This window comes from Pristis pectinata, chromosome 3, assembly GCF_009764475.1.
Source record: "Pristis pectinata isolate sPriPec2 chromosome 3, sPriPec2.1.pri, whole genome shotgun sequence".
NCBI lineage: Eukaryota > Metazoa > Chordata > Chondrichthyes > Rhinopristiformes > Pristidae > Pristis > Pristis pectinata.
In genome coordinates this window covers 64376329-64388798 of record NC_067407.1, presented here as the reverse complement: position 1 = coordinate 64388798, position 12470 = coordinate 64376329, and the positions used below count along the sequence as shown (strand labels likewise).

The window sequence follows — 12470 nt, the reverse complement described above, 5'->3', positions numbered from 1 at the left end:
AGCTGCTCCAACACCAGGCCAATTAGATTTATTTTCTTTTGTTTTGAGTCGTGCATTTTAATTTTCCAGTACATGTCCCTGTGACATCAGCAGCTTTAGCATCATATGGATTATTTTTAAATGTTACTTATTAATTCTGATCACTTCCCCTTCTCCCTGCGAAGAGACCAGCCCGTCAAACTTTGATCACTCATCGCAGTCCGGGGCAACTTTCAGACAAGCCCTGGGGCAACTTTCAGACAAGCCCTGGCCCAACCTCCATTGACATCCATGGTTCCTCCAAGGGTAAGTGAAAGGAGACAGCTGTATTGGTAGAGGGTTCAGAAACCCTGCCCCTCGCTAGTCCAGGGAGGGCACTGATGCCCACTGTGCCAGTCCAGCTGAACTCAGTCACCTCCACCCATCAGGAGTGAACTGAGTGGCTCAGTTACGCATTGAACAAATGTAACACCTTTTTAAGCATTTTATTTCAAATTATATCACAGAAAGAGGAATTTCAGCTCATCTCAGAGTGTGGTGCGTATATAGAGTGAACTGCCAGAGAAAGTGGTTGAGGCAGGTACAATAACAACATTTAAAAGACATTTGGACAGGTACATGGATAGGAAAAATAGAGAGATATGGGCCAAACGTGGGCAAATGGGATGAGCTTAGACAGACATCTTGGTTGGCATGGACGAGTTGGACCAAAAGGCCTGTTTCTGTGCTGTATGACTCTAGGAGTCCAGCAGAGCAATCCCATCAGTCCCATCTCCCCCTTTCCATATTTCCCTGTAGCCCAACAACTTCTTCTCTCAAATTTTTTTAAATCCAAAATAGACTTTATTCAGCATAAAAAACAAACTATATACAACAATAAAACAGTGCAAACCTTTACATTCGTGTACGGATCAATCATTAGTGTTACCTTTTCATATATAAAAAACACAGCACCCATGCCACTCGTGGAGCTCTGGGCAACATGCTGCCAAGAAAGAATATCATCAGTCCTGTCTTTGAATGGAATGTCAGGGGATATCGCGAACGCAGTACCCCACTACCACAAATTTTGCAGTCGAATATCCCGCATTTGGGGACATCGCAGGCGCCAGCACACCCGAAGTGCAATGGGCTAGCCTCGTCCTGGGAGAACCTTTTCTTTTATAATTCAAAAGAAACTTTATTCATAATAAAAGACAAACTATATACAATTACAAAACAGTGCAAACCTTTACATTCTTGTACAGATCATTCATTAGTGTTACCTTTTTCCATCAACTCCCATCAGATTCTCATGACATTTACCTACACAATGAGGTAATTTACTGTGGCCAATTAAACCACCCGAACACCTTTAAGATGAGGGAGGAAACCAGACCACCCTATGGTCATAGGGAGAACGTGCAAACTCCACACAGATAGCACCTAATGTCAGAATCTAAGGTCCCTGGAACTGTAAAGTTTTTTTTCTCTCTGATATGTACTAAAGCAAGGACATAATGCAAAACCTTTACAATTGCTGTGTCCATTCCTAGCCCACCTCATTTTAAGAAGGACGTCAAGGCCTTGGAGAAGATCCAAAGTAAATGAGGAAGAATTGGAAAAGGATTGAGGGACTTCGGTTATGTAACAAACCATCAAAGCAGTGATTGTTCTCCAAAATGGAGCTTTAATAGAAACGACGTCAGATCTTGAAACATAATAATAAGGAACTGCTCTCACAAACAGGAGGGCAGGTAACAATAGGGATTTAAGATATTCTCTATATGAATCAAAAGGAATTGACATGATGTGGAACATGTTGCCTGAAAGGTTGATGCTATCACTGGGTCCAAGTCCATAGCTCCTCAAAAGTAGTCACACAAGTCGACAGGGTGGTAAAGAAGGCATATGGCATGTTTGCCTTTATTAGTGGAGGCATTGAGTTCAAGAGTCAGAAAGTTATGTTGAGGCTTTATAAAACTCTAGTTTGGCTGCATCTGGAGTATTGCATTCAGTTCTGGTCACCCCATTACAGGAAGGATGTGGAGGCTTTAGATAGGGTGCAAAAGAGGTTTACCAGGATGCTGCCTGGATTAGAGGGCAGGTGCTATAAGGAAAAGTTGGACAAACTTGGGGTGTTTTCTCTGAAGCAGCAGAGGCTGAGGGGAGAACTGATAGGAGTTTACAAAATTGTGAGAGGCATAGATAGAGTAGACAGCTGATATCTTTTTCCCAGAGTCGAAATGTCTAATACCAGAGGGCATGCATTTAAGGTGAGAGGGGGTAAGTTCAAAGGAGATGTGTGGGGGAAGTTTCTTACACAGAGAGTGGTGGGTGCCTGGAATGTGCTGCCTGGGGTAGTGGTGGAGGCAGATACGATAGAGGCATTTAAAAGGCTCTTAGATTGGCACACAAATGTGCAGAGAATGGAGGGATATGGACTTGTGTAGGCAGAAGGGATTAGTTTAGTTAGGCATTTAATTACTGGTTTAATTAGTTTGGCACAACATTGTGGGCCAAAGGGCTTGTTCCTGTGCTGTACTGTTCTGTGATCAGACTCAAGAGAAAGCTGTAGCAGAGATAAATACTTGAAAAGGGACATAGTTGCTGTGTGAGTAAGAGGATCAAAGCAGATTGTTCTTTCAAGGAGACAGCAAAGGTATAATGAGTGCAAAGGCCTTCCTTCTCAGGTGTAGTGACACTTCAGCTTAGAGGTGCTTCCCTGTAAATTCCTCAGCATCAGGAGAGGAGCAGAGGGAACAGAATGGTCGAGGAATCGGTCAGCATCATAGAGAGGAGAAAAGGAAAGGCACACAGAGTGGAGAGAGGAAAAGGATAGGAAAAAAGGGGGAGAAAGAAACAAAAGAAGAGAGAGGATAAACAAATTCAAGAATTGATGGAAAAAGTGTATTCAGGAGAAAGAATGGAAAAAATAGGCAGGAATGGCATAAGGGATAAAAAGAGAGAAAATAGATGACAAAAGAAAAAACAGTGAAGTGAGGCAGAAGGGATACATGAAATAAAGGGGAGGGATGATTAATTAAAGAATGTGGGAAAGAAGGAAGTCAGGGAAAATAATACAACAAAAACAAGTCAGAAATGCAAAAGAGGGATGGACTAAAAGTGTCATGAACAGAGAGGGAGGGATAAAAAGAAAAGAATCAGAGCAGGAACAGGCATTCCATATTTTTCAAAGACTCTGGAGTTTCATGGATATTCGGTGAGCTAAAGGCTTCAAACGCTTGAGCCATTAACCCCAGAATACATCATACTATGAGCACAATTTAAGACTCTTAAACACTGGCCACATCTCAAAGTAAAACCACACTGTAATCTTCTGAAACTTTCCTTGACGTTGCGGATCCTGCTGCAATCCGGGGAGGTGACACCCCCTTGTTGGTCAGAGCGGGATAAAGGCTGGCCTCTTGTCAGTTTTAATGAGATTACTTTGATTTTGGCGTTGCCAGCCACCCCTGAGCTGAAGTTAATGATGCCACTGCTTGTTCATGCTCAGGTAAGTGACAGAGTTGTCAGGAGAGTTGCCGAGCACTGGCCTTGGCAGCAGGGGGCCGACGAGGCTTCCTCCTGCTTCTGCCCAGCCGCCCGCTGTGTCGGCCCGCATGCCCATTGCTGGGATCCTGGCAACAGCGAGAGAGGCTCGTTCGCACGGGATACCAGCGGGAATGTGTTGGCTGGGCTCCGGTGGGGCTCCCACCTCCTTCACCAATCCACCTCTTCCCCCCACCCCTACCCCCCACCCCGCCTCCTCACCCCTCCCCGTCCGCGGCCTTGTGAGGAGAATGCAGCCTCAGGAGCCGTGGCTCCAGAGAGGAGAGGAATTAGCTCTGTCAGCAAAGAGGTCAGGGAGTGAGGGGGGAGGGGAGGGGAGGAGAGGGGAGGGGAGGGGTGGCTGCAGTCACTGACTGACAGAGTGGCAATGATAGAGAGAACAGGAAGAACTGTGCTCACTCTGCAAGCTTTCCAACAAGACATTGTTCCCTTTAACTGGAGGTAGTTTGCAGTGTTAGTGCGAGGTTAAATGCATGTGAACAATAAGGCTTGCGACAAATTTTTTGACTCAGTCCATTTTATGGTAAACATCTCTTGCCTTGTGCAGCCACAGTTGTCTGACCTGTGTTTTTCTCCAGAAGATGACACCGGGAGGCAGAGTCAGAGAGACTTGTAGAGTTGTACGGCACAGAAACAGGCCAATGGTGCTACGCTTTACACAAAAATGGGTGAACACTACTGAATGTATTGACCATATGACACTAAGGATATAAAAAGTTTTGCACTGTATTTATTCTTTCATATACATTTTTATTATGAATAAAATTTATTTTTGAAATTAAACAAAAGGCCCTTTGGCCCTCCACGTCCATGCTAACCATTGTTCATAGGACATGGAACATAGAACAGCACAGGAACAGGCTCTTCAGCCCATGATCTTGTGCCGAACTAATTAATCTAGTAATTAAATGCCCATCTAAACCAATCCCTTCTGCCTACACATTGTCCATAATCCTCCATTCTCTGCACATTCATGTGCCTATCTAAGACCCTCTTAAACACCTCTATTGTATCAGCCTCCACCACCACCCCCGGCAATGCATTCCAGGCACCCACCACTCTCTGTGTAAAAAAACTTGCCCCACACATCTCCTTTGAACTTACCCCTTCTCAGCTTAAATGCACGTCCACTAGTTTTAGACATTTCAACCCTGTGAAAAAGATGTCAGCTGTCCACTCAATCTATGCCTCTCATAATCTTATAAACTTCGATCAGATCTCCCCTCAGCCTCCAACGCCCCAGAGAAAACAATCCAAGTTTGTCCAACCTCTTCTTATAGAACATGCCCTCTTATCCAGGCAGCATACCCGTAAACCTCTTCTGCATTGAACTCACAGGTCCTCCCCAGGTTACGGCAGGGTTCCGCTCCTGCGAATTGTCCATAGCCTGGACAGTTCACAAGTCAGAAATGCAGCCACAAACTGAGACCCTGCCCGGCAGAAAATGCCTGCAGCTCCAGAGCAGCCAGCAAGTCCATCCCGCCTGCCTCCCGAACGCTCGTTCAAACGTACAGGCTGTACGTTCGTCATGCGTTCGTAACCCGGGGAGGACCTGCATTGTACAAGTCCCATTTACCCACATCTGGTTTGTATCTTTCTCTACCTAGGTGGTTCAAGTGTTTGTCTAGATACTTCTAAAACGTGAGAGTCTCTGCCTCCACCACCTCCTTGAGTAGCTCTTTCCAGACTCCAGCCACTCTGTGTGAAAGTATCCCCCTCAGATCCAACACCAACCTCTTCCCTTAAACCTTTTGTTTTGGACACCCCCACCATGGAGAGAAAGATTCTTACTATTTACCCTATCGCCTTTATAGTTTTGTATACTTCTGACAGGTCACCCCTCAGCTTCCTCCGTTCCAGGGAAAACAAACCCAGCCAATCCAATGTCTGCTTATAACCATGATGCTCATATCCAGGTGCATCTTGCAGAAAGAGACGATTTGGCCCATCATGCATGCACTAGTTCTTTAAGTGAGTTATGGGATCAATCCCATTCCCTTCTACTCTGAAACGTTCTCCCTCCAGCTCCCTTTCAGAAGTTAGCCTCACCTCCCATGCAGGCAGTATGTTTGGTCAAGTAGTCAGCTGTGAGGAGCAGAGTGAACTTCAAAAGGACGCAGATAGAATGGGCAAACAAGTGCAGGTGAAACTACAGGGAAGTTTGAAGTGATTCCTTTTGGCGGAAGGAATAAGGAGACACAAATACGGGTTAAGTGGCAGAGTTCTAAAGGGTGTGAACAACAGAGGGACCTGGGTGTGCATGTGGAGAATTCCTTGAAAGTAGCAAGGCATGTTGAGAGTGGTTAGTATACTTATAGGACCCTGGGATTTATAAACACAGGCACAGTGTGCAAAAGCAGTGCAGTTATATTGAACTTATATGAAACACTGGTTCGGCCACAACTGGAGTGGTGCATCCAAATCTGGTCACCACACTTTAGGAAGGACGTGAAGGTCCCGGAGGGTGCGCGGGGGAGGATTGCTCCAGGCATGGGGGATTCAGCTACAAGGTTCAATTGGGACACAGAAGACTGCAGATGCTGGAACCTGGAACAAAAAACGAGCTGCTGGAGGAACTCAGCAGGTCGGGCAGCATCTGTGGAGGGAAATGGACAGTCGACATTTTGGATCAAGACCCTTCATCTGGACTGAAAGGGTAGAGGGGAGGTAGCCAGTATAAAGAGGTGAAGGGGAGAGGTGGGGGCAAGAACTGGCAAGCGATTCAACTGAGAAGCTGGAGTTGTTCTCCTTGGAACACAGGAGGTTGACAGAGAGGTGGACAAGATCATAGAGGGTTAATGGAGGGTTAGAGGGGGAAGCTGTTCCCATTAGCTGTGTATAAAATCATGAGGGGCAGAGATAGGGTGAATGCACACAGTCTTTTTCCCAGGGAAAGGGAACTAAAAACTAGAGGGCATGGGTTTAAGGTGAGCGGGGAACGATTTAAAAGGGATATGAGGGGCAATTTCTTCACACAGAGGGTGCTGTGTACATGGAACAAGCTGCCAGAGGAAGTGGTTGAGTCGGGTACATTAATAACACTTAAAAGCCATTTGAATAAGTATATGGATAGGAAAGGTTAAGAGGCACGTAGGCCAAACACAAACAAATGGGACCTAGCTTAGATGGGCACATTTGGCCCACCTCAGCATGGACAAGTTGGGCCAAAGGGCCTGTTTCCATGCTGTATTAGTCTATGACTCCATTAGCATTGGTTCAAGGACTTGGGGGGTGGGGGTGTGCAAAGGTACAAAATTTCAAGCAAAAGACACAAAGTGGCTCTGAGGATCAACTTTTTTTAGTGAGAGAGTAGTTTGGGCCAGGAACTCACTGTCTGTGGGGGGGTGGTGGAGGCAGACTCAGTCAAAAGGGATTGGACAGGCAACTGAGAGAGAAAGACTTGCAGGAGAGTGCGGGGAAATGGGACTGATGGGATTGCTGTTCTGTGGGTTGACATGGACTTAAATGGCTGAATCAATTCCACGATCCTAAGCTTTGCCAGTCACCTTGGAGAAGAAATCCCTCCCTGTCCCTCTTGCCGTGTCTGTTAAATCCGAGTCAACCGGTTACTGTCCAGCTGTCCAATGGGAATAGTTTCTCCTCATACATTGTATCAAAAGTCCTTCTAACTTCGAGCACCCCTATCAAAGCTTCTCAAAATCTTCCCCACCCTCAGCTGGTGGTCCGGTACACAGCTCCTTCAGGAGAACCTGAGGGTGAACCGACACCCACCCTCTGCCTCCCACCTCCTGTCCTGGGAAGAGAATGCCAGGAGCTCAAAACACTGCAGAAATTCATCCCATTCTCTATTTGCTTTGGCCAGGACGTTCCTGAGGGGGGTGGGATGGGAGGTGGTGTGAGGGTGGGGGAGGGGCCATCAGCTATGTGACAAATCAATACAAACACAGGAGAAGGTGTCAGGAGGGAACCTGCTGATATTCTGCCAACATTGCACCAATCTTCCACCAAAGTTACACCGGACAGTTGGGAGCAATATCCCAGAGGAAAATGGCAACTCTTTTAGGCAGAACACAAATTTCTCCCACAAGACACTCCCTCAAACACAAACACCTCCTGATACAAACTCCTCCAAACACAAACACCTCCTGCAAGAACACAAACACCTCCTGCTACATACTCCCTCCAAACACCTCCTGCTACATACCCCCTCCAAACACAAACACCTCCTGCTACACACTCCCCCAAACACAAGCATCTCCTGCTCCCTCTGAACACAAACCCCTCCTGACATACACTCCCTCTGTTGGTGTGAGTATTTGACAGATGACCAAAGCGAATCCATCCCAACTCAAGGTCTACGCTCTCTGCAAGTCAGGTATGAAATGAGCTTTGGGAAGGGGAAAAATACAACAACGTAATAAGAGAGCACTGGGTTAAATGGAGGTGGAAACAGAGTCCTGAGCAGCTTGCTGATGGGAATTGGGTAAATGATTGAAGGTGGAGTGAGTGGGTAAAGAAAATGGAATGAAACTGTTTAAAGAACTAGTACATGGATGATGGGTCAAAAGGTTTCCATTTTATGATTTCACTTCCTTGCCTCAGATTCTGGGGAGAAACCTGAGTCAAACATTCAAGACCCATGGTACCATACTGAAGGGGAGGGGGGGGCGGTTGGGGTGGGGCTGCTAAATTCTCCTCCAACCAACACCACTGAAGCATTCTGTTGGTGGGAGCTTGCTGCATGCAAGTTGGTTCCTACATCACAAATGTGACTGCTCTTCAAAAGTATTTCATTGGCTGGTAAGCCAATTTCCTGAGATCAAAGATGCCAGTTAAACACAATAAGAGATCAGGAAACAGTCAACTGAGCATCTGTGGAAGAAACATCTGCAGTGCTTTGATTTTCATTAACAAGTTAAGTGCAAGCTCTTTATTTCTTCCCTTCCCTGGTGCTTATCTGTTTATCTTAAATTAATGTGTTCTGCAGTTCTCCTGGTATTTACCTTTTCTCCAAGGAATGGGACAGACTTTTCCCTGCATGTAGAATAATTGTGAGCCCATTCTTTCTGCATGGCTTCATATTCTGAGCTCGACAGATCTTCCCTCAGTGTGACCAGTTGTCTGTCTCTGACGCCCTTCCAATGTGCCACGTTTTCTGTCTCTTATTTTCTACCTTGTTCACACTCAGTTTGCCTCTCTCCATCAGTCTTTCTACTATATGCCTCTTATCATTTCTCCCTCTGTCTATTGTCAAATCTCACTACCTGTCTCATTGTGCCTTGCCCCCTGCCTGTGTGCCTTTTGCTCTCTCTCTCAATCTGTCTGCCGCTGTTTCTGTCTCAATCAGGGTCTCTCAATTTTTCTCACTGCCTGCCTCTCTGACACCCTTCTCAGTTCTCTCATTCTCACTGCAGCACACAAAAAGCTGGAGGAACTCAGCAGGTCAGGCAGCATCAAGACCCATCCAGGCGAAGGGTCTTGACCCACGACATCGACTGCCCATTTCCCTCCATAGACGCTGCCTGACCTGCTGAATTCCTCCAGCGTTTTGTGTGTTGCTGCAGATTCCAGCGTCTGCAGTCTCTTGTATCTCTCATCCTCGTTGTCTCTTTCTCTCCCTCCTGCTGTCTCTCTATTTCTAATTCTCCTTCTCAGTATCTGGCTCTTCTTTTTATCCATTTCTCCCTCAGAATCTGTTCTGCTGACAGAAATTCCCCTTTCCCTTCTCCCTTGCTGCTGCTCCCCTCCTTTCTGGGTCCATTTCTTCTTGTCACATCTCTCTCACATCAGTCTCTTTTGCTCTTTCTCTCTGTCTCACTTTATCACTGAACCTCTTCCTGTCTCTCTCTCTCTCTCTCTCTTCCACATCTTGCATTGCCTCTCTACATCTCCTTCCCTCTCATGCTGTCATTCCCACTGTGCCTGCCTTACCCTCTCCCTATCCCATTGTTCTTTCCCTTTTGTTTAGAAGGTGTACTGTGCCGTTGGTGTGTGCTAGAACAGTGCAGAAGCCATGTGACTAGCCCCACCACAGAATTGGGTGACAATGCTTCCCGCACAATGGACCATGTGTTCCAGATCCTTGCAACCAACTGGTGGAAGTGGTCACAAATGTGATCTGCTCCAGGTGATCCACGTAATGCAGAAGGAAACAGGTAACTGAATTTAAGCACTTATTTCCTTTACCTTCTCTTTCTCTCTTACTGTGTGTGTGTGTGTGTGCGCGCGCGCGTGCGTGCGTGTGTGCGTGCGTGCGTGCGTGCGTGTGTGTCTGTCTGTCTGTCTGTTTGTGTATTGGTATCGGTTTATTTTTGTCACGTACCAAGGTACAATGAAAAACTTGTCTTGCATACTGTTCATACAGGTCAATTCATTACACAGTGCAGTTACATTGAGTTAGTACAGAGTGCATTGAGTTAGTACAGAGTACAGGTAAAAACAATAACAGTACAGAGTAAAGTGTCACAGCTACAAAGAAAGTGCAGTGCAGGTAGACAATAAGGTGCAAGGTCACAACAAAGTAGAGTGTGTGTGCGTGCGTGTGTGTATGCGTGCGTGCGTGTATGCGTGTGTGTGTGTGTATGCGTGTATGCATGTGTGCATGCGTGTGTGTGTGTCTCGCTCTCTTTCCTCTATCACATTCTCCCTCTCATTAGGTCTCTCTATCTACCACTGTCTTCACTCTGCTTCCCTCACTATCTTTTTTTCTCTCTTTCACCATCTCCCTCCCTCTCTGCTCTCTCTTTTTCCTCCCTCACTGTTTTTTTTCCACATCACTGTTTCTACCTGGTCTCTGCCCTCCTGCCCACATCCTTCTTTTGCTACATCTCTCCATCTTCATATCTCTCCAGATTTGCCCCTGACCCTAGGCAAGTTCCCCATCCACTCCTTCTCTCTCTCCCCCCTCTCTCTATCTCTCTCTCTCCACTTCTCTCTCTCTCTTTCACCCTCCCCCCAACTCTATCTCTCTCATTCTATTCTTGGATCTTCCATTTCCCCTGAGTGTCCTGTTGGAATCTGCCAATGTACTGGCTCACACTCACATAAAGAGTGACGTTGGCAGGGATGGCACATTGTACTTGATGAATAAACAAATCCAAACCTCACTGTTGCCCAAATCCAAACCACAATTCCCTCTGCATCTGAATGCATACTTGCTTACTCTCAGATTCTAAAATTACACACATGCATACCCAAAAGAATTCGCTTGAGAAGCATTAATTCCTTAACCCCACGCAGAGCAGACAAGACAGCAACTATTTGGGGAATTGTAATGGTTGGTGTAATGGAGAATAGTGACTTCCTCAGTGTTCACTCCTTTGCTTGGTAGACATATTTAGAGTCATAGAGTCATACAGCATGGAAGCAGGCCATTTGGCCCACCACATCCATACTGACCAGTAGGGACCATTCAAGTTAATCTCTCTTCCAGCACTTGGCCTGCAATAGGTAATTCAATTGCTCATCTAAAATGCTGTCAGTGACTTTGCTTCCACCACTCTCTCCAGCAGTGTATTCCAATTATACACCACTCTCTGGGTGAAAAACTCCCTCTCAGATCCCATCTAAATCTCTTACCCCTTACCCCAAATCTCTGTATAGCAGTTAGCATAATGCTATTACAGCGCCAGCGACCTGGGTTCAATTCCCACTGCTGCCTGTAAGGAGTTTGTATGTTCTCCCCGTGTCTGCGTGGGTTTCCTCTGGGTGCTCCGGTTTCCTCCCACATTCCAAAGACGTACAAGTTAGGAGCTGTGGGCGTGCTCTGTTGGCACTGGAAGAGCAGCGGCACTTGCGGGCTGCCCCCAGCACGTTCTTAGCAACGCAAAAAGACGTATTTCACTGTGTGTTTCGATGTACATGTGACTAATAAATAAATATCTTATCTTATATTTCATCTCTGGTAAGGGGAAATGTTTCCTGCAGTCTACGCCATATATACTCATAATTTTATGTACCTCAATCATTTTCTCTCAAATCTCTGTCCTGCGAAAATTCAGTTGCTCCCATCCAACACAAATCTTCACCTGAGCTACCAGGCTTTTTCATTCAGAGAGGGGATGACCCCTGACTTCCCCCTGCTTACCAAAGCAGCCTGTCCCAAGTTCCAATCACCCACGACCCCTGACCTCACCAACCTATGTTAGTTCCCTTCTCTCAGTCTTCAAATCCTCATTTTTGCTTTCAGATCCCTCCAGAGTCTCAACCCTCCCAAACTCTGTGACCCCTTCCAGCTCCACCACATTCTCCTCCTCCAGTCCAGGCCTCTAAACCTCCCCAAACTTAACTGAAAATCAAAAAAAAAGCTGCAGATACTGGGAATCTGAAACTAAATCAGAAAATGCTAGAAACGCTCAGCAGGGCAGGCAGCATCCATGGAGAGAGACACAGGGTTACCATTTCAGATAAGATAAGATATTTATTTATTAGTTACATGTACTCCTTACAGACAGCAGCGGGAATTGAACCTGGGTCGCTGGCACTGTAATAGCATTACACTAACTGCTACACTACCGTGCAGCCCATAACCTTTCGTCACCCCAAATTTAAACACTCCCTCTCCACCTCTCTCTTCTCCTTTAAGATGCTCCCTATAACCTACCTCTTGACTAACTGTATGTTCAGCTGCTCTAATATCTCCTTATGGCACGTAGTTTCCAATTTTGCTTGATAATCGGCAATTGGGAATTAGTATATTATTGTCAAATGTATTAAGGTACAGTGAAAAGCGAGTCCCCTCTCCTATCTGGTCCTGGTTCCACCTGCCCTTCACCTCTCTCTTAATGGTTCCCATCCTCACCTCCTTTACTCATCAGAACCCAGCACCATGTTGTGTTCCTGCTTCTCTCCCTCCAGCAGCTGACTCCAACCTTCACACTCCCCTCCCCCCCACCATCTTGCTCCATCTGCCTCCCCATATTTTCTCCCCTCTCCACTCCCAGTCCTGATGCAGGTCTCGACCTGAAATGTCGACAATT

General features: G+C 46.3%; 1 protein-coding gene and 1 non-coding gene across 4 annotated transcripts in view; both read right to left on the bottom strand.

Annotated features, from left to right (window-relative positions):
- Positions 1-12470, bottom strand: part of LOC127568211 (LIM homeobox transcription factor 1-alpha-like) — a 260903-nt gene that overhangs the window by 97414 nt on the left and 151019 nt on the right. The window lies entirely within an intron of this gene.
- LOC127568970 (U1 spliceosomal RNA) lies at positions 1009-1176 on the bottom strand. The gene has a single exon (XR_007956107.1). It is a non-coding gene; the product is annotated as a U1 spliceosomal RNA (small nuclear RNA).